This window comes from Chiloscyllium punctatum, chromosome 11 (assembly GCF_047496795.1).
Source record: "Chiloscyllium punctatum isolate Juve2018m chromosome 11, sChiPun1.3, whole genome shotgun sequence".
Taxonomy (NCBI): domain Eukaryota; kingdom Metazoa; phylum Chordata; class Chondrichthyes; order Orectolobiformes; family Hemiscylliidae; genus Chiloscyllium; species Chiloscyllium punctatum.
This window is the reverse complement of record NC_092749.1, coordinates 72433647-72455304: the sequence shown is the minus strand read 5'-3', so window position 1 is coordinate 72455304 and position 21658 is coordinate 72433647. Positions and strand designations below refer to the sequence as shown.

Sequence of the window (21658 nt, the reverse complement as noted above, 5' to 3'; positions counted from 1 at the left end):
AGAGTGGTGGGCCTGTGGAATTCATTGCCACGGAGTGCAGTGGAAGCCGGGACGCTAAATGTCTTCAAGGCCGAGATTGATAGGTTCTTGTTGTCTAGAGGAATTAAGGGCTACGGGGAGAACGCTGGCAAGTGGAGCTGAAATGCGCATCAGCCATGATTGAATGGTGGAGTGGACTCGATGGGCCGAATGGCCTTACTTCCACTCCTATGTCTTATGGTCTTATTTAGCCCACTTCATTTCCAAGGACAATGTCCAATAATGCATCTTTGCTTGTTAGACTAGACACATAATGCTGTAGGAAACTGTCCTGAATTCTTCTAGAAACACTCGCTGTCCTTTATTGTGCCTGTGTTCCAGTCTATATTTGGAAATTGAAGTCTCCATTATAACTACTTTATACATTAGTATTTCTGTAATTTTCTTGCAGATTTGTTCCTCTATATCCTTTCCACTTGTTAGTGTTCTGTAGACTACACTGAGCAATGTAATTATATTATTTTTATCCTGTAGCTCTAGCCAAATTGGCTTTGTTCTTGGACACTTTGAGACATCTTCCTTCTTTAGGACTGCAATGCTTCTTTAACCAAAACTGCCAACTGTCTTCCTTCCCTTCCTTTTCTATCTTTCCTGACTTATACATCTTATACCCAGGAATATTTAACACATGTTCTTGCCCTTCCTTAAGCCAGATCTTTGCCATAACATCATAATTCCACATTGCAATCTCCGTCTGTAACTTGCCAACCTTGTTTTCTGTATTTCATGTATTTACATACATGTTAATTCTGTTTTGGACTTCTTTTCTTTCTCCCTGACTCTATATTAATGCCAGCTGTACTGCTAAGTACTTTGCAAGCCCTAGTATATCCCTCTCCCATTTTCTTTTACTTCCCACATTAAATCTAAGGCAGAGTCAAGGACAGTCTACCTACTGAGAGGCCATTTGATACTCTTAATACCATGGGGATAGTCAAGTTAGGTTAAAGCTGTCCAAATGGCACTACAAATGTCCCACAAGAAATCTAGTCCCAGCTCTGTCAAGTGCAACCTATCCAGCTTATACAGGTGCTATCTTCCCTACAGCCAGTTTCAGTGTCCCAGGCAATAAAGTTCTCCCTTCTACACTATCTTTATAGACATGCATTCATCTGCCTTATCTTCCTGCTTCTATACTCGTTTGCACCCTAGCACTGTGAATAATCCAGAATTACACTTGTGATTCTGTTTTCTAAACGCTGCTTGCAGGACAATATCTCCCGTCCTACCTAAACCATTGGTACCAACATGGACCACAATCTCTGACAGTGCACTCTTCCTGCAAAAATGTGCTGTGACATCTTTGCCCCTGACACTGGCAAGGCTTCATACGATCCTGGAGTCACCTTGACAGATGCAGAGGCCTGCAGTTCAGGCAGCATCCAACGAGCAGCGAAATCGACGTTTCGGGCAAAAGCCCTTCATCAGGAATAAAGGCAGTGAGCCTGAAGCATGGAGAGATAAGCTAGAGGAGGGTGGGGGTGGGGAGAGAGTAGCATAGAGTACAATGGGTGAGTGAGGGAGGAGATGAAGGTGATAGGTCAAGGAGGAGAGGGTGGAGTGGATAGGTGGAAAAGAAGATAGGCAGGTCGGACAAATTGACTTGTCCGATCTGCCTATCTTCTTTTCCACCTATCCACTCCACCCTCTCCTCCTTGACCTATCACCTTCATCTCCTCCCCCACTCACCCATTGTACTCTATGCTACTCTCTCCTCACCCCCCCCCCCCCCCCCCCCCCCCCCCCTCCTCTAGCTTATCTCTCCATGCTTCAGGCTCACTGCCTTTATTCCTGATGAAGGGCTTTTGCCCGAAACGTCGATTTTGCTGCTCGTTGGATGCTGCCTGAACTGCTGTGCTCTTCCAGCACCACTAATCCAGTATTTGGTTTTCAGCATCTGCAGTTATTGTTTTTACCTACGATGCAGAGGCCTGTCTGTTCCCCTAACTATATAAGGGCTGCTTTTTCCTTTCTGCCCTCTTCAGAGCTCAAAGTTCTGCAGCTGTGAGCACTTTCTGCACACATGGTTATCTGTACGTTCAATGACTCCCCACATTTACAGACTACACAATCCACTCGCCTGAAACATATTCACAAACTTGACCAAAATGTTAAAAAAGTTGAGCAGTGGGTAGGTTTAATTCTGTTCCACCTGAACTATAAGAAAAATGGGAATAATTTAATTCTCCCCTCAAGAAATTAACTAGATGGTGGGAGGACCCCTTTAAAAAGGCATAATGTATTTGTGTAGACCCTTGTACAGTGCTGACTTTCACCTATGATTATGTCCGAGGTGGAATGATTTGAGGACTGCCTAACCAATAGGACCCTTGAGTAGCCACACCAGGTGGGTACAAACCCTGGCAGGATGTTTCCAACCTGGTGCCATGGTAGAGGTTGAAGATCCCTCCTACTTGGAGAAAGTGAAGACTGCAGATGCCAGAGATCAGAGTCGAAGAGTGTGGTATTGGAATATTCCTGACAAAGAGCTAATGCCCGAAACATCAATCCTCCTGCTCCTTGGATGCTGCCTGATCTGCTGTGCTTTTCCAGCACCACACTCTTCGGTCCCTCCCACCTGCCCGAACAATGCTCATAAAGTACTCCTGGCTTGATAAGATCCACCAAATGACCCATGAATCCTTCTAAGTGCAGGATAAATGCAGCTTTTAACTTTCTGGTTGGGGTTTTGTATCTCTACAATGAGATGAAAAGTGGAGAAATGCTAATGGCACTTGCAGCAATGTTTGCACTTGATTGCACTTAACCTCGCAAAGTGCAGACAGAAAGCTGTTCTTCAGTTCTGATCAATTTTACCAGGTTGCTTACATTGACAGTTTTGTTGTTTGTATCAGGGTGATCTCAGATGCCATCATTGTAAGATAAGTACCATACTGCCTGGCTCACCCACACATACATGAACATAAGATTGCTGTGTGTAACAGCCGGAAGAAAATCACTGTGAATGCTCATTATCTAATTATTCCTTTGTTACCCAACTTGACAGCTGTTTCCCTTTCAGCAGATGAAGCATTTTGCTTGAAGTCAACACCATCTGATTTCTGTCATGAGGATGTCAGGGGAATGAAGGAGATCCCATGTAAAACTGAGCACCTTTAGTGTTGGCAGTGGAACAGTCGAAACGTCACCATTTCTCATTGTTCATAATACTTACCACTGTCAATGTGGAGGATACTAACATCAAAATGAAAGAAAATTCTTTAATTTGGAATTTGGAACACCCAACGTATGAAAAATAATATTTAAGGGAATTATCAAAGACTTCCTCCTGCATTGAATAATATTGTTATACCTCATTTCCCTATGAACGTTTCTGTACAAAAATATAATTTAAAGATAATGACCCAAGGCATTTTAAAACCTTCACATCATTGACTATTATAAGCTTTTAGCCTTTGTGACAGATTCTAAACTTTGCTTGTCTGCATTCCCAACCTACTCGATTGTAAATATCCTGCCTGTAGCACAATTCCCATGAAGTACCAAACAGCACCATAGAGGAGGTCTCACAGTGCTGTGAGTAGTGTCCATGCTTATGAACTAAAATCTCTGGGTTCGATCCCACTCCAGCATTTGGCCATCGAAGGTACTTTTATACTGTGCCAAACACATTGAATATCAACCTGCAGATCCTTCCAACACGTTTATGAGAAGTGGGAAAGTTCTGCCAGTTATGCTTCATGAAGAATGGTTCTAGGGGAAATAAACTAGCTCCAGAAATAAATTTATTTCCAAAGCAGCCAGTTAAAACTCACTGATGACACATGCTAGCTGATTTGCCTTTCATACATCAAAATGGAGTTCCAGGATGACTATCATATTCATTATTGATTTTTCCTCTGATATGTTTCAAAATCAAATGGAGTTTGTGACAAAATATAAAGCTTTCTCTCCATGTTAGTTTATTGATTATTTTCTTTTTCACTAGTCTATTATTAATTATCATTAACACATAAAGGATAAATATTGTGATTTATTAGCTGCTCATGCAAGGTACAGAGAGACACTTTTCATTCAGCAAGGTCAACATTCATTATGTGTAATTGAATTGGTTCCTGTCAAACAAGGAAGAGGTTACTATGCTGATATCGATTGATTACTGACTCATCAATGAGATTCTGTTGAAAAGACCTTTTGTTTTTTTAAAATTACTGGAAAATATTGCAAGCTAAACCAAGTGACTCATGTTACCTGGTGTAGCTCCAAGATCCAGGCTGTGTTGGAGTGTTGATCTTGGCTTATCAGAATGTGTGTTCCTGCAGGCCGCTTTCTCACACTCCACTAGTTGCTGTTCACCAGTCCCTATGGCTTGCTAGCTTCTATTACTTACCTTCCTTTCTGATGATACTGCTGGTCTCTTACCCCTCTTGCTGCTAGCCACTGGCTCTACTGCACATCGCCCCCATCCACCCCCACCAAACTGCTGCCACATCCCTTACTGTATAGCTCATCACTTTGCTCAGGGAATGGGGCAATGAGTGAGGTAGCAGGTCAGGTACTGAGGGTCTTTCTGTGCTGTTCAGAACTTGGCCTGCAAAGTTGTATTTCTACAGGTGTGTGGTCACTGTAGCACATAATGGTGATGTTGGCAATGAACATCGTGTCTGGTTCATAGCTGGAAGGAAGAAAAATAACAACAACCTGCATTCATGCAGCACCTTGAAAGTGGAAGCCCATTGAAAAATGCTTGCAGATTTGTAATCAGACAAAAATGAATGCCAAGACAGTAAAGGATGCATTAGATCGTTGAATTTGTGATGAATGAGTTTAAGGAGGGTCGAAAAGGAGTTTTGGAAGGAAGCTGCACAACTAGTGACATGGTCACCAATAATGGATCAAAAGCTGGAAGGGCCTCATTTCTGATGAAGGGCTCCTGCCTGAAACATTGATTTTCCTGCTCCTCGGATGCTGCCTGACCTGCTATGCTTTTCCAGCACCACTCTAATCTTGACTCATAGTCAAAGAAATGGAGATTGTTTTTTGCTCGATGTTTGATGGAGGTTACAGAGATAAGAATGTGCAAGGATTTGAATTAATTAAAAAAAGCATAATGAAAATTTTCCATTGGATGCTGAAGGACCAGGAGAGGTAATGACTATCATTTGGGGCACAATGTTTTCATTCAAAGTTTCTAATGAGCATCCAACTGGGACACAAGGTTGCTGATCAGTCTAAACCATGCTTCAGAACCAGTAACTGTGCTGTGTAAGCAGTGACCATCAACTTTAAAGCTTCCATATGTGTTGAAAGAAAGCTAAAGGACAAATCAGTTCATAATTGCTGCACTGTGTACCATAATTAACCAAATACTGCTGAGTTTGAAATTCGGTGTTAAAATCGTCATCAGTTGGTTTGTAACCTGAGGCTCCATCTGAAAGAGTAGGCACAATTTGCAGACTTGAGACAAAAAGAACATGTTACATATTCAAGTAAGCCAGTCTCCATTGGCAAACATTAAATCTTTGGATATTGCGAATGTTAATCCAGATGCTCAGCAGATGAAATTCACAGTGGTTAGGCGATCCCCTCAGAAAAGGCACCAGCAATATCAAGCTTAAATGCAATATCAAATGAAAAATTCAAGTATAATAGGAGGTGAAATGGAGTATTTGGCTGCACCGTCATGTAATATGGAGTAAAATTCCCAGAAGAATTTTGAACACTTGCAAGCAGCAAAATCGTTAAGAGGAATGTGCTTCTCCATAAGTGGTTGGCTGAAAATCTAAGTATCTCTCATTGACACATGCAGCTGATTGTTCCATCTTAGCACAATTTTAAAGATTTTTAGATTAAATCACACTGAACAAGATGAAATATGTAGCTCCATGTATCACTAAAAAAGAAAGAAAATCTTTCAAAATGTTTTAAACAGTATTGCAAATAACACTCAAACCTGAGAAGGAATAGGCCACTCAGTCCCCATACACCTTCTCTCAAATGCAAAGAATTCATAGTTGATCTGATTGCTGTCTCAATTCCATTTGTCTTTCTTCCTCTTCCGTGCATTAACCCTTGACATCTCTAAATTATCTATCTGTGTCTGTCTATCTCTCTGTCCATCCTTTGACTATATTCAGTAGCTAAGCCTCTAGTGCTCACTGGAAAACAACATTTAACAAATACTCTCTGAAAGAAAAAACATTTCACCCCAGATTTAAATGGGAGACCCATCATTTTGAAACTCTGTCCCCCATAGGGCATGCAACCTTTTCGTATCCACCCTGCCAGGTCCTCTCCGTACCTTGTTTGTTTCAATAAGATCCCCTCAATTATTAGAAACAAAAAACAGACATTGCAGGCAAAGCTCGGCAGGTCTGACAGCACCCATGGAGAGAAATCAGAGTTAATATTTCGGGTCCAGTGCCCCTTCATTAGAACTTATGGTAGCTAGGAAAATGTTGGTTTAAATGCAGAAGTTAGGGTTGGGGAAAGGGAATAAGGAGTAAATGATAGGTGAGGATAGAACTCAAAGAGAGAGAAAAACAGTTGGACAGACAAGGGAGTGGATAACAATCTGGCTAGGAGGGTGAATAAGTCTTCATGGGGATTTTTAGTGGCTAACAGTGGGTTGTGTGTAATAGACTATGTGAAAAGAAGGCCTAGTCAAGGAGTCATAGAGTCATAGTCATAAAGGTGTACAGCATTGAAACAGACTCTTCAGTCCAACCCGTTCATGCTGACCAGATATCCCAACCCAACCTAGTCCCACCTGCCAGCACCCGGCCCATATCCCTCCAAACCCTTCCTATTCATATACCCATCCAAATGCCTCTTACATGTTGCAATTGTACCAGCCTCCACCACATCCTCTGGCAGCTCATTCCATACACGCACCACGTCCTGCGTGAAAAAGTTGCCCCTTAGGTGTCTTTTATATCTTTCCCCTCTCACCCTAAGCCTATGCCCTCTAGTTCTGGATTCCCCGACCCCAGGGAAAAGACTTTGTCTATTTATCCTATCCATGCCCCTCATAATTTTGTAAACCTGATGCTCCAGGGAAAACCGCCCCAGCCTATTCATCCTCTCCCTGTAGTTCAGATCCTCCAACCCTGGCAACATCCTCGTAAATCTTTTCTGAACCCTTTCAAGTTTCACAACATCTTTCTGATAGGAAAGAGACCAGAATTGCATGCAATATTCTAACAGTGGCCTAACCAATGTCCTGTACAGCCGTAACATGACCTCCCAACTCCTGTACTCAATACTCTGACCAATAAAGGAAAGCATACCAAACGCCTTCTTCTCTATCCTATCTACCTGTGACTCCACTTTCAAGGAGCTGTGTACCTGCACTCAAAGGTCTCTTTGTTCAGCAACACTCCCTAGGACCTTATCATTAAGTGTATAAGTCATAGAGATGTACAGCACAGAAACAAACCCTTTAGTCCAACTTGTCCATTTTGACCAGATATCCTAACCTAATCTAGTCCCATTTGCCAGCATTTGACCCATAGCCCGCTAAACCCTCCCTACCTGGGGGTAGGGGAAAATACACAGAAGAGTCCAGAGAGCTTCAGGGTTTCCCAAACAGAAGATGAGGCATTGTTCCTCCAGCCTGTGCTGAATGTCACCAGAACACTGCCACAAGCTTGAGACAGAGGCATTGACTGGAGAACTGGGTGGTGTGTTCAAGTGACAGACATCTGGAATCTCAAGGTTTTCTTTTGTGAGCAGACGTAGGTGTTCTGCGAAATGGTCACCCAGTCTGTGTTTTGTTTCCCCAATGTAGAGGAGATCACATTGTGAGCAGCAAATGCAGTAGGCTAGATTGTGTGAAGTGCACATAAAGTGCTGCTTCACCTGGAAGGTGTGTTTGGACCCTCGGATACTGAGAAGGGAGGATGTAATTGGGCAAGTGTTGCACTTCTGTGGTTGATGGGGAAGGTGCTGTGAGACTGTGGGGGAGTGTAGGGAGTGAAAAAAGAGTGGACAGGGTGTCCCAGAATGAACAATCCCTGTGTAGGGCGGACAAGGGAAGGGGGGGTGCAATATGTGGCTGGTGATGGCATCTTGCTGGAAGTGGCAGAAATGGTGGCTGGTGGTGGGACAAAAAGGACCCTATCACTGTTGCGGGAGGGAAGAGAGGGGGTGAGGGCTGAATTGTGGGAGATGGGTCAGACCCAGTTGAGAGCTCTGTCAACAACAATGCTGGAGAATCCTCAATTGAGGAAGAAAGTGAACATTTTGGAGGCTCCCTTGTCGAAGTTGACATAATCAGAACAGGTGTGATGGAGACAGAGTAACTGGGAGAATGGAAGCGGGGTGTGAGAATGTAGAGTCAAGGGAGTCAGTGGGTTTATTGTGGATATTGGTGGGCAGTCTGTCCCCAAAATTGGGAACAGGGATGTCAAGGAAGGGAAGGGAGATGTTAGAGATAGATCAGGTGAAAGTGAGAGCAGGGTGGAGATTGGAAGCAAAATTGAAAAGCTTTTCCAATTCTAGATGAGAGAGGGAAGCAGTACCAATGATATCATCAATATATTGGAGAAGAGTGGTGGGTGGGAGCCGCAAAAGGACAAAATCAAGGAGTGTTTCTCATACCCCATGAAGAGACAAGCATAACTGGGGCCCATGCAGTACCCATGGCCACCCATCTGACATGAAAAAAATGGGAGGAGTTAAAAGAGAAGTGAGGACGAGCTCAGCTAGGCAGAGGAGGATGGTGATGAGTATGAACGGTTCAGGCCTCTATTCCAGGAAGAAGCAGAGGATTCTGAGACCATCCTGGTGGGAGATGGACTGGTAAAGGGATTAAACATCCATGGTAAAGAGGAGGCAGCTGGAATGTGCTAACTGGAAATGTCAAAACTGGTGTAAAGCATCGGAGGAATCCTGGATGTAAGTGAGCAGGGACTGGACCATGGAAGAAAAGATTGAGTCAAGGTAGGAAGAATGAGTTCTGTGGAGCAGGAGTGGGCAGAAGCAATAGACCTGCCTGTGGATTTTGGGAAGGAGGTAGAAGCAAGCTGTGTGGAGTTAGGAGACTATGAGCATGGAGGCAGCAGTGGGGAGATTACAGGATGAATTGAGGTTGGTGAGCATAGTTGACACAATGGCCTGATGTTCCATTGTGGGGCCATGGTCTGGGGGAGGTGGAAGGTGGTGTCAGAGAGCGGGCACTCAGCCTCTACAACCTAGAGGTCAGTCCACCAGACTACAACATCATCTTTATCAACAGGCTTAATGATAAAGTCAGGGTTGGATTTGAGTGCACAGAGTGCAGTCAGTTCCTGGAAGGATAGGATGGAATGGGTGAGGGGGACAGAGAAACTGAGATTACCAAGGTCACATTGACAGTTCACAATGAATAGGTCTGCTGCGCTTTCCAGTGCTATACGTGCACTTCACACAATCTAGCCTGCTGCATTCACTGCTCACAATGTGGTCCCCTCTACAATGGGGCAACAAAACACAAACTGGATAATCACTTCGCAGAATGCCTATATTCTGCCTACAAAACTGAGATTCCAGTTGCCTGCCACTTCAACACACCACCTTTCCGTGGCTAATATCTCTGCCTCAGGCTCCAGCGAAGCTCAGCACAAACTGGATGAACAACACCTCATTTTCCATTTGAGAACCCTGCAGCTCTCTGGACTTGGTGGCTCAGTGGCTAGCACTGCTGTGCCACAGCACCAGGCTCCTAGGTTTGATTCCAGCTTCAGACGACTGTCTGCACGGAGTTTGCACATTCTCCTAGTGTCTGAATGTGTTTCCTCTGGGTGCTCCAGTTTCCTCCCACAGTCCAAAGATGTGCGGGTTATGTCAATTAGCAATGCTAAATTGCCCGTAGTCTTCAGGGATACGTAACTTAGATGCATTAGTTTGGGGAAATGTAGAGTAATAGGATAGGGGAATAAGTCTGAGTGGGTTACTCTTCAGAGGGTCAGTGTGGACTTGTTGGGCCAAATGGCCTGTTTCCACACAGTGTGGAATCAATATGATTCAATATTGAGTTCAATAATTTTATTCGAGGTACCCAAACATCCAGGGAGGTTCAGAGTGAGTGCTGAACAAAGAGCCAAAGTTGCAACTTGGTGCAGTCCATGAGCTCAGTGCCAGAACACAAAGTGTCTTTGCTGCAACATTAGAATGAAAGTTCTGGTACAGCCTGAGGTTCAGCAGCATTCTGTAAATGGATTGGAGACTTCCCATAAATTAGAAGCCAGTATATGGCAGATGCTAATGTCTATGGACATGGGGAGCAGGTGGCTGGTGCCACTGGAGCATGTCCATCTAAAAACAAAGCTAACATTGAATCAGAGACTCATCAAAATTCACAATTACAACAATAAAAAAAAACTCACTGAAAATCGACAAATCCTTGGGACCAGATGATTTCTATTCCAGGAGTTTAGAGGAAGTACACGAGAACATTGCTGATTTGCAAGGAAACCTGCTTCTACTGGTTGCATGAAAGTTCTGTTAACAGGGTACCAGATAATGGGGAGTTTATTTAATATAGTAATAACAAACAACAGACTGTGTAGTATGGCAGTTTTCTCCTTCATTTGACCTATCCAGCATTTCAGAACAGTGCAGAATGGATCAATTAAAGTTACCATATGATTTATATCCTACCGGTCAGGCTGTGACCTGGTTGTCAATGTTGTCAGATCGGTTGTAACCAGCCATCCATGAGGGAGATCATTCTTATCCCATAGATTTTTGCAGTCTGTTCTCTTCATACTACATGTGACAAATTAATGGCTTCAAAGTGGTCAAGTTAAACCTGTATAAAAGTGAAAAAGATGAGCTGAGTGTTATTTTGTGATTTTGTTCTGTTGCAGCTAGACATCATTAGCACAGATTCATCTGATTTTGTGGGAGATAGATTTTGATTATTTATAATTTAAAAAGATGCCCTTTAAACACATTTTATAAACAACTGATTTGAGTATAATGTGATCTGGATGAAAATTGAAATGTGTTTTATAGAAATCAGAAGCCGCATGAAACCAGGTTGCTCCTTCATCAGGTGAAGGGGTTTTTAATCAAACTTTGCTGACAGCATTTATGAATGGTCTGGCACTTCACCTGATGAAGGAGCAGCACTCCAAAAGCTTGTGATTTCAAATAAACCTGTTGGACTATAACCACGTATTGTGTGACTTCTGATTTTGTCCATCCCAGTCCAACTCTGGCAGCTCCAAAACATTTATAGAAACCATTGGACTTGGTGATACTGTATTGATACTCTCAGTTTACACAGCAGTTTAAACAAATCTGTTGTGGGGTTGTCTACTGAAACTGAATTAACAGCCTTAGTTTGGTTTTAGTTTGAATCCATTGCAAGCTGATGAAGTGAGCAAGTGCAAGTTTTCTATCTCTTAAAAGGGCTTCGAAGTATGTGGAGAAGGTCGTAATGCGTGTGAGTCTGTAGCACTAACTGCCGAAAATTGAATGCAAATTAGAATCTGCTGCACAGGGTACTGCAGCAGAAATCATATGGAGCACTGGCACTTTCAGATCGCTCCTCTGCGCTCTAAAGGCAAAGAACAGGAGCTTTTCTCTGTTTGTTATTGCTGCATCTGACCCAGGAATACTATACGTTACAACTTGGTGCCCAAGTTTTCAGTTATTGCTTGAGACAATGGTTTCCTTAATAATAACAAAGGTCATTGGTGTCTGGTTCTCACAATCGTGATAATTCTCCTTTTCTATTGACCTGCTGATTCAAAAACAATTATAATATATCTGGTGCCATGCCATTTATAAGCAAGTTACTTGCATATACCACATCGTAGTATGTTTATTCAACATAAAGGTATAACACACTCTGACATTGGATACTGGTTTGTATGACTCATGCCGTTATATTTTGACCAGTGTTTGAGTGTTAGATTGTGAAGTAATATGAGGGATGTCTGTGCTTGTTAAGAGCTTATTTCAAAGTTAGCCTTTCTCATATGTTACATGGTAAAATGAAGTTCTCGATTGTTAAATATTGAGTCAGTTTCCTAACAGCTTCAGAACATGATTGTGTTTTTCAGTACTTTCATTGCCATCCACATAGGCTCTGCATCTATACAGTATCTACTTTCAAATGTATGGCAATTCAAAGGTCAGGTTCAGTCTATTCCAGCATGGATTTTATGCAATCTGTTTTAATGGCTAAGTAAAGGTTCTACAAAGTTTTCTCTTCACACTCAAAACTTAGAAATTGGTCTGAGTATCACCTATTTTATTTTACATCTAGAAAGGATGCAGAGCATATCATGTCAACAGTGGGATAGTCCATGTTCAACTTGCACAGATATTGGACTAACTACTAAAATCTTTTGGTAACCATGATGTGGAGATGCCGGTGTTGGACTGGGGTGGACAAGTGTCTTCGCTGTGGCATGTCAGAACTGTCAATCGATGAGTTGAGCATCATATCCCATTCTTATGAGCGCATCTGTAGGTGTCAGCTGCATTCGTCCTTGTCTGAACAGATCCTGTGTATACACAAGGCTTATCCGAAAGGAATGCCTTCTTTAATATGTTCAGGGTGCAAGCTAGAGAAGTGAAGCAACATGAAGTTATCCTTGGGTTTGCAGATGAGTGAAGTACTGAAGTGTCTGTCCTTGATGAGGATGCGTGTGTTGACGATTAATGAAACAGATTCTGAAGTCTGATGGTAAGATGAAACTTGTTGATATCATCATGTAATCAATTCAGTGATTCTTCACCATGAGTCTAAATGAAGAAAATATCATTGATGTATCTGGTGTATAGTGCTGATTGGAGGTCCTGTGCGGCAAAGAAATCTTTCTTGAAATTGTGCGTGAAAATGTTGGGGTACAAATTTGGTCCATGGGTGTTCCATGTGGTTGGCTGACGAGCTGGTTGTGCGAAGACGTTGTGGCCAAGAATAAAGCAGATGAATTGTAGTATGGTGTCTGGAAATTGGCAGCTGTTGGTGTTGCGTACTGAGGCTGTTGTAGCGATATGGTTGTTGTCAGGGACGCTGGTGTAGAGTGCCGTAATGTCCATCATGATGATGACTGTTCCTGGTTTGACTGGTCAATGGGTGATGAGTTTCTGTAAGAAAGCTGCAGTGTTGCAACAGAAGTTGGGGGTTCTTGTACAGTGGATTTCAAGATGCCCTTGACATAGCCAGAGAGATTCTCACACAGAATCCTGTTGCCTGATTGACAGACACGGGACACGACTGATAGAGTATCCTTTGTCATCCTGTATTTCCCTGGAGAGGAGAAACTATGCCATGCCCTTTGCAGCCTTCAGCATGTCATTGATATGATGAACATGCCTCCACCACTCACCTTCAAACAGTCACCTAACCTCAAACAAACTATCGTTCGTAGTAAACTACCAGCCTGCAGGAGAACAGTGATTAGCACGCTACACAAACCTGCCACAGCAACCTCTGCAGGATATGTCAGATCATCAACATGGATACTACATTCACGTGTCTACCTCACATGCTGCAGGAAAGGATGTCCCGTGGCATGGTATATTGGTGAGACCATGCAGGCACTATAACAGCAGATGAATGGATCCCATTCAACAATCGCAAGACAGGAGCATTCCCTCCCAGTCAGGAAACACCTTAGCATCAAGAAGATTCAGCCTCCAATCTTCGGTTAAGCATCCTCCAAGGCGGTCTTCAAGATACATGAGAATGCAGGATTGCCAAGCAGAAACTGATAACTAAATTCCATACTAATTAGAACAGCCTCAATCATAATCTTGGGTTCATGTCACACTACATGTAACCCCATCATACTGTTCTATGTTTGTAAAATCTTCCTGACTGTTCTCTTTTGATACTATTCCCTTAATTACTTATTAATTATTTCTCTATCTTAATTAGTTTGTACAATTTTTAATTACTTGTTACTTTGGTTAGACCCTCATCCAGCTACGCTGATACCTTACTCATATTATTCCAGACATTTATAGAGTCATAGAGTAATAGAGATATGCAGCATGGAAACAGACCCCTCGGTCCAACCCATCCATGCTGACAAGATATCACAACTCAATCTAGACCCATCTGCCAAAACCTGGCCTATATCCCTCCAAACCCTTCCTATTCGTACACCCATCCAAATGCCTCTTAAAGGTTGCAATTGCACCAGCCTCCACGACATCCTCTGGCAGTTCATTCCATACATGTACCACCCTCCGCATGAAAAGGCTGCCCTTAGGTCTTTTTTATATCTTTCCCCTCTCAAACTAAACCTATGCCCTCTAGTTCTGGACTCCCTGACCCCAGGAAAAATACTTTGTCTATTTATCCTATCCATGCCCCTCATAATTTTGTAAACCTCAGCCTACGACACTCCAGGGAAAACAGCCCCAGCCTGTTCAGCCTCTCCCTATAGCTCAGATCCTCTAACCCTGGCAACATCCTTGTAAATCTTTTCTGAACCCTTTCAAGTTTCACAATATCTTTCCGGTAGGAAGGAGACCAGAATTGCACGCAATATTCCAACAGTGGCCTAACCAATGTCCTGTACAGCCGCAACATGAACTCCCAACTCCTGTTCAGCCGCAACATGACCTCCCAACTCCTGTACTCAATACCAAATGCCTTATTCACTATCCTATCTACCTGCAACTCCACTTTCAAGGAGCTATGAACCTGCACTCCAAGGTGTCTTTGTTTCAGCAACACTCCCTAGGACCTTACCATGAAGTGTATAAGTCCTGCTAAGATTTACTTTCCCAAAATGCAGCATCTCGCATTTATCTGAATTAAACTCCATCTGCCACTTCTCAGCCCATTGGCCCATCTGGTCAAGGTCTGTTGTAATCTGAGGTAACCTTCTTCGCTGTCCACTACACCTCCAATATTGGTGTCATCTGTAAACTTACTAACTGTACCTCTTATGCTTGCATCCAAATCATTTATGTAAATGACAAAAAGTAGAGGACCCAGGATCGATCCTTGTGGCACTCCACTGGTCACAGGCCTGAAGTCTGAAAAACAACCCATCTGTTGACACTCTCTTAATTACCTGGAATTATCTTGCCATTATCTCTCCACCCAAATATTCTTTGCCTGTGCACCTTCCTCCACTTCATCTGATGAAAGAGCAACGCTCTGAAAGCTTGTGATTAAAATAAACCTATTGAACTATAACCTGGTGTTGTGTGACCTCTGACCTTGTCTTTTGATAAGTGGCTGCTGCAAAGAGACTCTAGAAAGTTTGTTGTTGATGAACAGGATGGACATTTTATTTAGCTTATGGTAATAAACATTTTGGAGCTGAAGAACAAGAGTGCTTCCTTCCAATTCAGTAATGGCTCACTAAATTGCTTGCTACCACATACCTGAGGGTTTCTGAGGGAAGGGCAGGCAGATTGAAGGCAAACTTTCTCATTAGGTGGGCATCCTATGGAAGAACAACTTCTCTTACATAAATACCCAATAGTCTTCGGGCCTCTCACTTCTGGCACACCCTATCTCTAAAGCACCTAATCTGAAAATCCTGCTTAGAATCAAAATAATTATGTTTCGTGGCAGGATGTTTGTGGAGTAACTGTGCGACCTGCACAAAGATGACAGCAGAAGACTTGAGCCTGTTTGGAAATTGCCGTCTTTAATGAATAATATTATGCCTATATATTATGAGGTCAGAAAACTAATTGTGGCAGAACCTTTGATGCTGCACTCAGTCTGAAATAGTTTCCCGATACAATTTTAAAGTGCAAGAATATAAGGGCCAGAGGACAGGGGTTATCATCAAACAGGAGGTCTTTTGGTCCAAACTCACAGAGCTCAGTCATTTGCAGTTGTAGGTATAGGTATGTAGGAGAAAGTAAGAAAAAAGAGAACACACTTTCACATTAGAAAATTAACAAGAGATTACAGCTGCCAGCTGATCCTTATGCTGACAATGGCTGTAACTGTGCTCCTTTCCAATGGGAGGAGCACTAGCTGCCTGACCTGCTCACTGCCAAGGCTTTGGATACCCAACGAGGCCTGCTTGCCAACTGGAAGATTTCCCTCACAGGCAGGTAGCTGTTCCATACCTGACCCATCTTTCTTGAAAATGGCACTGGATGGGGGTTTATCTACAAGCTGCCAGCCAGCAGCAGGAATATTTGGGCCTATATGCCTCCATTCCCATTTCCATCAGGCTTTGGAAATCCAGCATCATGCCACTGGTCTGTAGTTTCTTGAACCACGTTTGCTCCCATGCTTTTCAAAAGCAGGACAGTTTTAAACAGGCTAATGCTTACAGTGAGACCAGTAGCAGGTAATGACAGAATGATAATGTCACTGGCTGAGAAAAGCTCGAAACCTAGGGTAATTCTCTCAGGGCAATGGTTCAAATCCCACCAGGGCAGCTGGCTTTGAATTAATAAGAATTGAATCAATATGATCTCAAATTCAATGTTTGTCTCAGTAATAGAGACCATAAAGCTATTGTGTGGCTGTGACACCTATTGGTCCCGTCTTTTAGGAAAGAAAATCTGTCATCTCTACTTGGTCTACATATGATTCTAGACCCACAACAAGCTGAGTCAGTTCATTCAAAGACAGTTTAGTCAAGCATCAAATGCTGGTCTTGCTAGTTATGCCCACATTCCATGAAAGGACATTAATAATAAAATGGATAAGTAAAACATTCATCTATTGTTAACATATAATTTCTGTACTAAGGTTTTAAAGTTGAAAAAGAAAGAAAGACCTGAATTTATGTCAGTCTATTCACAACCATAAATCATCCTAATGTGCTTTACCAACAATAACATATTTCTTAAGTATTGTAGGAAATGCAGTCAATTTAATCAAAACAAAGTTCCTGGAACAACAATGTGAAAGTGATCAGATCATCTGTTTTTATGATGATGATTGAGAGATAAGTATCAGACACGGGGATAATTCCTCTGGTGTTGTTCCAAAAAGAAAAAGGAGATGTTTCATGACCAGCTGAAGAGACAGGCAGAGTTGCAGTTTAGTATCTCATTGAAAAGATGGGACCTCTAAAAGTGCAGCACTCCCTCAGTAATCTACTGCAGTGTCAACCTACATTTTTGTGCTCAGGTCTTCGAGTGGGCCTTAAACACATCTGGCCAAAACGGAAAAGACAGATTAATACTAAAGAGTGACCTTGCACCAGAATTTGGCTCCAAATATTTAACTTTTGTTTTATCAGCCTGAATGACCTTTATTCACCCCATATGTCCCTCTCTAAGCTTTACAAAATATTTTTTTTTCAATACTAAGTCAACATATCCTCATAACTGAATAAAACCAAGTTGACCCTGCACCCCCCCCGTTTGGTCTCAGACACAGATCGGTGAATCAGTTTATTCATTAGCGTTATTCATCCCAGTTCAACCTCTCTACAGCCATCTCTGCTTTTTTTTTATTTTTCAGAGATAAAATAGTTTGAGTCTTTTTTCATAACAAATGTGACTCAGAAATCCAAGATATTCTATCAAATAAACTATAAAAAAAATCAAGAGGAAGAGAGAGGGAGCCTTTGCCAGATATCCATTAGTAAATAAGGGATAGATTTGACAAATTAGAGAACCCAGCACAGAGGTGTGTGTGACAGAATACGTCATGTTCTGAGGTCAGTGTACCATATTAATTTCCATCCATTCAAAATGAACAATGCAAAATTATATAGACATGCTATCCTCTATTAAAGTAATCTTGATATACTTTGATGTGGTGTGGAGCTGTGTGCTGAAAGTAATAAATTCTAAACTCTATCATAAAATTGCATGATTCAGACCTTGTATCCTACTTCCTAAATTCATCACCACAAGTTGTATTTCTGCATGCTTCTCTGTGCAATAAAACAATCAATTGTTGTGTATACCTGCAGTATTTGTCATTGCAGTCCATGTACATTCAGTCTAGAACTTTGTCATCATGCGTCATGAGGTCTATAATCACAGCTGCTTTTAAACTACAGGTTGTTCTGCTATAATGTGCGTTTAACAACACGAATTGGCTATAATACAATTGACGAATTGATGATTAGGTAATGCGAACCTTCTACTGAATGGGTATTGTGATTTTCTATATTGACCTTCTACAATCCAATTTTCTATAACATGGGGTTGCAGAGGAACACAACTGTCATGTAATAGCAGAAAGACCTGTACCTCTTGGATAGTCATTGATAGTTTAGATGTGATTGTCAGGCTACTTTCGTGTTTTAATTTCTGAAATGAAGATTGAAAACACAGCCTTTCTGATTCAGATGTCAGAATGCTATCATCTGAACCACAGCTAACTGTTGTACAAGGCAAATATTGGTGTTTGTGAATTTTACAATTTCCTTCAGGACATTGTCTTATTAGTCCTGAAATCAGAAGACTTCAGCTTACTTACACAAAAGTGATTCTAATATTATGTAAATGACAGACACTTCTTTCTATCAATCCGCAATGATGCAAAAATGAAGTCATTTCACTGGAGCAATATTGTCATTCCTTGGGCTATCATATAAATGAATGGGCACTTTATTTTATTCCCCCAGTAAACATAATTATATGATATTCCATGACAATAAGGCTTTGCTGTAGTTATTACATGTAAGCTGGAACATTATTTAAGCTGGCAAGTCCGTGGGTGACTTGTCAATGTTCAGATGTTGAGGACATGTACTGAGAGCTACCAGTGTCAGTGTTGTTCAAAGAAAATTGCTGATGAATTTCAAAATGAACAAAGTTTGACCTTTGCTAACTTGCAAGGCTTGGCAAATTGATTAGAGAATTGAAAAGCTCTCAGAGCTGGAGGTGTAACTTCAGTTTTACACAATATAATTTAACAACACAGCAGATCTATCAGCACAATTAGACTGCAGAAAATATATAACAGCTCTCCTGAGAAATCCAGTTGTTTTCAAAATAATTTCTAGATGCATAAAAGAAACAATGTTTCTGTGAACGTTTTAATGATGGGTGCCAGTGTAGACACTTACCAATAAATACTATTCAAATACATATCCTTGACAATTGCTCTACTTTTTAACAAAAAGCACTCATTAAGTTAAAAATTTTAAGATTCAACAAACTTACTTTTGTTGGCTAAGTTTCAATTGTATCAGGTTTCATAGAGGGTTTCTGCCTGAGACCTACAATATCTTTTGATACATCTTATGAAACTTGTCTCATCAACTACTTACCCCACCCCATATCATCCCTCTTTCCTGATTCTAGCCCAACTCTACCATTCTGCCAAACTTGAAACCAATCACTATTGCCAGAATTTCCCAGAATTTTCCAGAATTGAACAGCATTCCTTGGCATTGGTGCCACCTTTAAAAGCTATATGCATCCAGACAAGCAGTGGCAACCTGGAGCTGCCTCTGCATGTTTCCTGACATTTGCCCCAGAAATGAGAGAGAGGGGAAAATTGGCACCTCGCTTTGTGGCCAGGCATATGGAGGAACTGGTGGAAGGGGTGGTGCAGAGGAGATCATAACACCGGACAACTTGCTACCCTAGAGTCTCCCTATCTTCATTCCTGATGAAGGGCTTTTGCCTGAAACGTCGATTTTCCTGCTCCTCAGATGCTGCCTGATCGGCTGTGCTTTACCGGCACCACTCTAATGTAGACTCTGATTTTCAGCATCTGCAGTCCTCACTTTTGCCACCAGACCATGCCAGCCTCGTCTGAGATTGGTGCAGTCTTGGCCACCTGGAGGAGTGTATGATGATTTATGTAAATCAATACCTCCTCCACTCCACCAGCATAACTGCTACCATCTTCTAGTTACAGATACCTCACACGCACTCCATCCCTTTTATTTAGTATACCCAAAGGGTGCCTTATTCAAGTCTTAATGTTACTTGTCAATGTTTTTGAAACCTCTAAGTAGCAAAATCACAACTCCTGATCTGAAAGAGGACTTGTCTTGAGGAATACACCGAAGGGCTGGGCCAGTTCACCAAGTCAGATCTCCCTAAAAACAAGGGAAACTGGGAGCCAAGCAAGTCCATTTTGGTTAGTTATCAAAGGAAGTTACATCACGTAATGAGCTTTTTGTTACAAATACAAATCATCACCACATTTTATGTACCCATGAATTGCTCTCTTCTACCTATCCATAACCATTACTATGACATAATTTTAATTAACTTTTATGTGTTTTAAGATATTTAATTTAGTTATAAACTCTTACAAATATTTATAATCAAGATAGCTACCAAGATGGCGGCAGAGTAGGGCTCTGAGCTGAGACTTGGCTGCTTCAATGCTTTTCTTTTCTCTGTACTTTTCTCTTGTCTTGAGCGTGGATGGCAAGGAGCCTGAGCGGGGACCCAAGTGGATCCAGCACATACCTTGTGGTGGCAGTGAGTGAGCCATTACCTTTCTGGGGCAAGCACGGGACCTGGCATTGGAATTGATGGCTGCTACATCAGCGAAGATGACGTAGGCCCAGTGGCAAAAGATGGCACCAGGACATCAGTGACTTTGTCGCTGGTTGGGTGTGGCACTGGCAACGGTGAAGTGGTGGTGGAAAGGTATCACAGTGACATCAGTGAGGTGGGCCCAGTGGTAAGAAAGGGGACTCTGATACTGGCGATTCTGGTGCAGATGATAGTGAGGTAGTGGCAGAGGAGAATTGGCCCAGACATGAAGGATGATGTCTGAATCTTGGCAACTTCAGAGTTGGTTGCATTTCGTGTAGATGGCAGTGAAGTGGTGGTGGAGTGATGGGAGCACAGGCAACGTCGATGATGAGCTGGCGAGGACTGATGGACTCTCTTTAAGTTATACCTTCCTTTTATTTTGTATTCTTAAAACTATTCAAGATGGTGCCAGATCATGGCAACAGTGGAAAAGCTTTTCCCACCACCATTTTCATACCTCGGGCAGGTGCCAATACCAAATTCTCTTGGGCTGTACACTGAACATTAGCACCTTAGGCTTGGTGTGGGTCATCTCCAGGTTTCAGCTGGGCGGGTTCTTCAGTCTTCTTACCTGCTGCTGAATTTTTGTAGAAGTTTGAGTGTCAGGGAAATGGTAAGTCTTGATGTTCATTGGGTGAAGGATTTATATGGTTGAATGCCCAGGAACCTCATAAGGAACTGGTCGTTCTTGAGCCATTTTGCTCATTCACACATTACAAATATGAAGCATACTGGCTCAGAGCTCTCTGTCAGTTATTTTATTTCTTGGCCAAAGGTTTGCTATTGCCACCTTTTTTCCTCTCAGTCTTTCTCTAATGTCTTGTTGTCATCGTCATACCACAGTCTCACATCCACCACCAAAACTGATCACTCTTTCTTGAAGGGAATGTTGGGTTTCCAGAGTTTCCTGTCCTTATCTTTCAGTCTGGGTTCTAAGTATGATGTCCAGCTGTACTTAGAAATATGTTCTTGCAGTGGTGCCAAGATCTTGTTGTGACCCTTTATTCTAGTGTTCTAAATAAAATGGCACCACCTATAGATGTCTGCTGAAGACTTGCATCTTTTCATTATATAGGGTTGATCTTGGGTGAGGGTTGTCCTTGTTGGGTACAGCATCAGGTGATTGACTCTTAGGTAATACTCCACTCCTATTGGACAAAGGGTCAGGTCCCAGAGTTTTCCAGAATTGACTAGCATTCCTTGGCATTGGTGCCACCTTTAAAAATCTATATGCATCCAGACAAGCAGTGGCAACCTGGAG

General features: G+C 42.1%; 1 protein-coding gene and 1 long non-coding RNA gene across 4 annotated transcripts in view; one reads left to right on the top strand and one right to left on the bottom strand.

Annotated features, from left to right (window-relative positions):
* The window catches only part of LOC140483097 (uncharacterized), a 101383-nt gene extending 90933 nt beyond the window's left edge, over positions 1-10450 (bottom strand). The window contains exon 1 of the long non-coding RNA XR_011961889.1: positions 10368-10450. This is a non-coding gene — a long non-coding RNA (uncharacterized lncRNA). The remainder of the gene's footprint in view (positions 1-10367) is intronic.
* The window catches only part of rps6ka2 (ribosomal protein S6 kinase, polypeptide 2), a 436546-nt gene that overhangs the window by 125991 nt on the left and 288897 nt on the right, over positions 1-21658 (top strand). Inside the window, exon 1 of one of the 3 annotated variants that reach the window (XM_072581038.1) lies at positions 3462-3576. The exons of the other annotated variants lie outside the window; for them this stretch is intronic. The gene's annotated coding sequence lies outside the window, so the exon portion shown is untranslated. Of the gene's footprint in view, positions 1-3461; positions 3577-21658 lie in introns of those variants that run through there. 3 annotated transcript variants of the gene reach the window in all.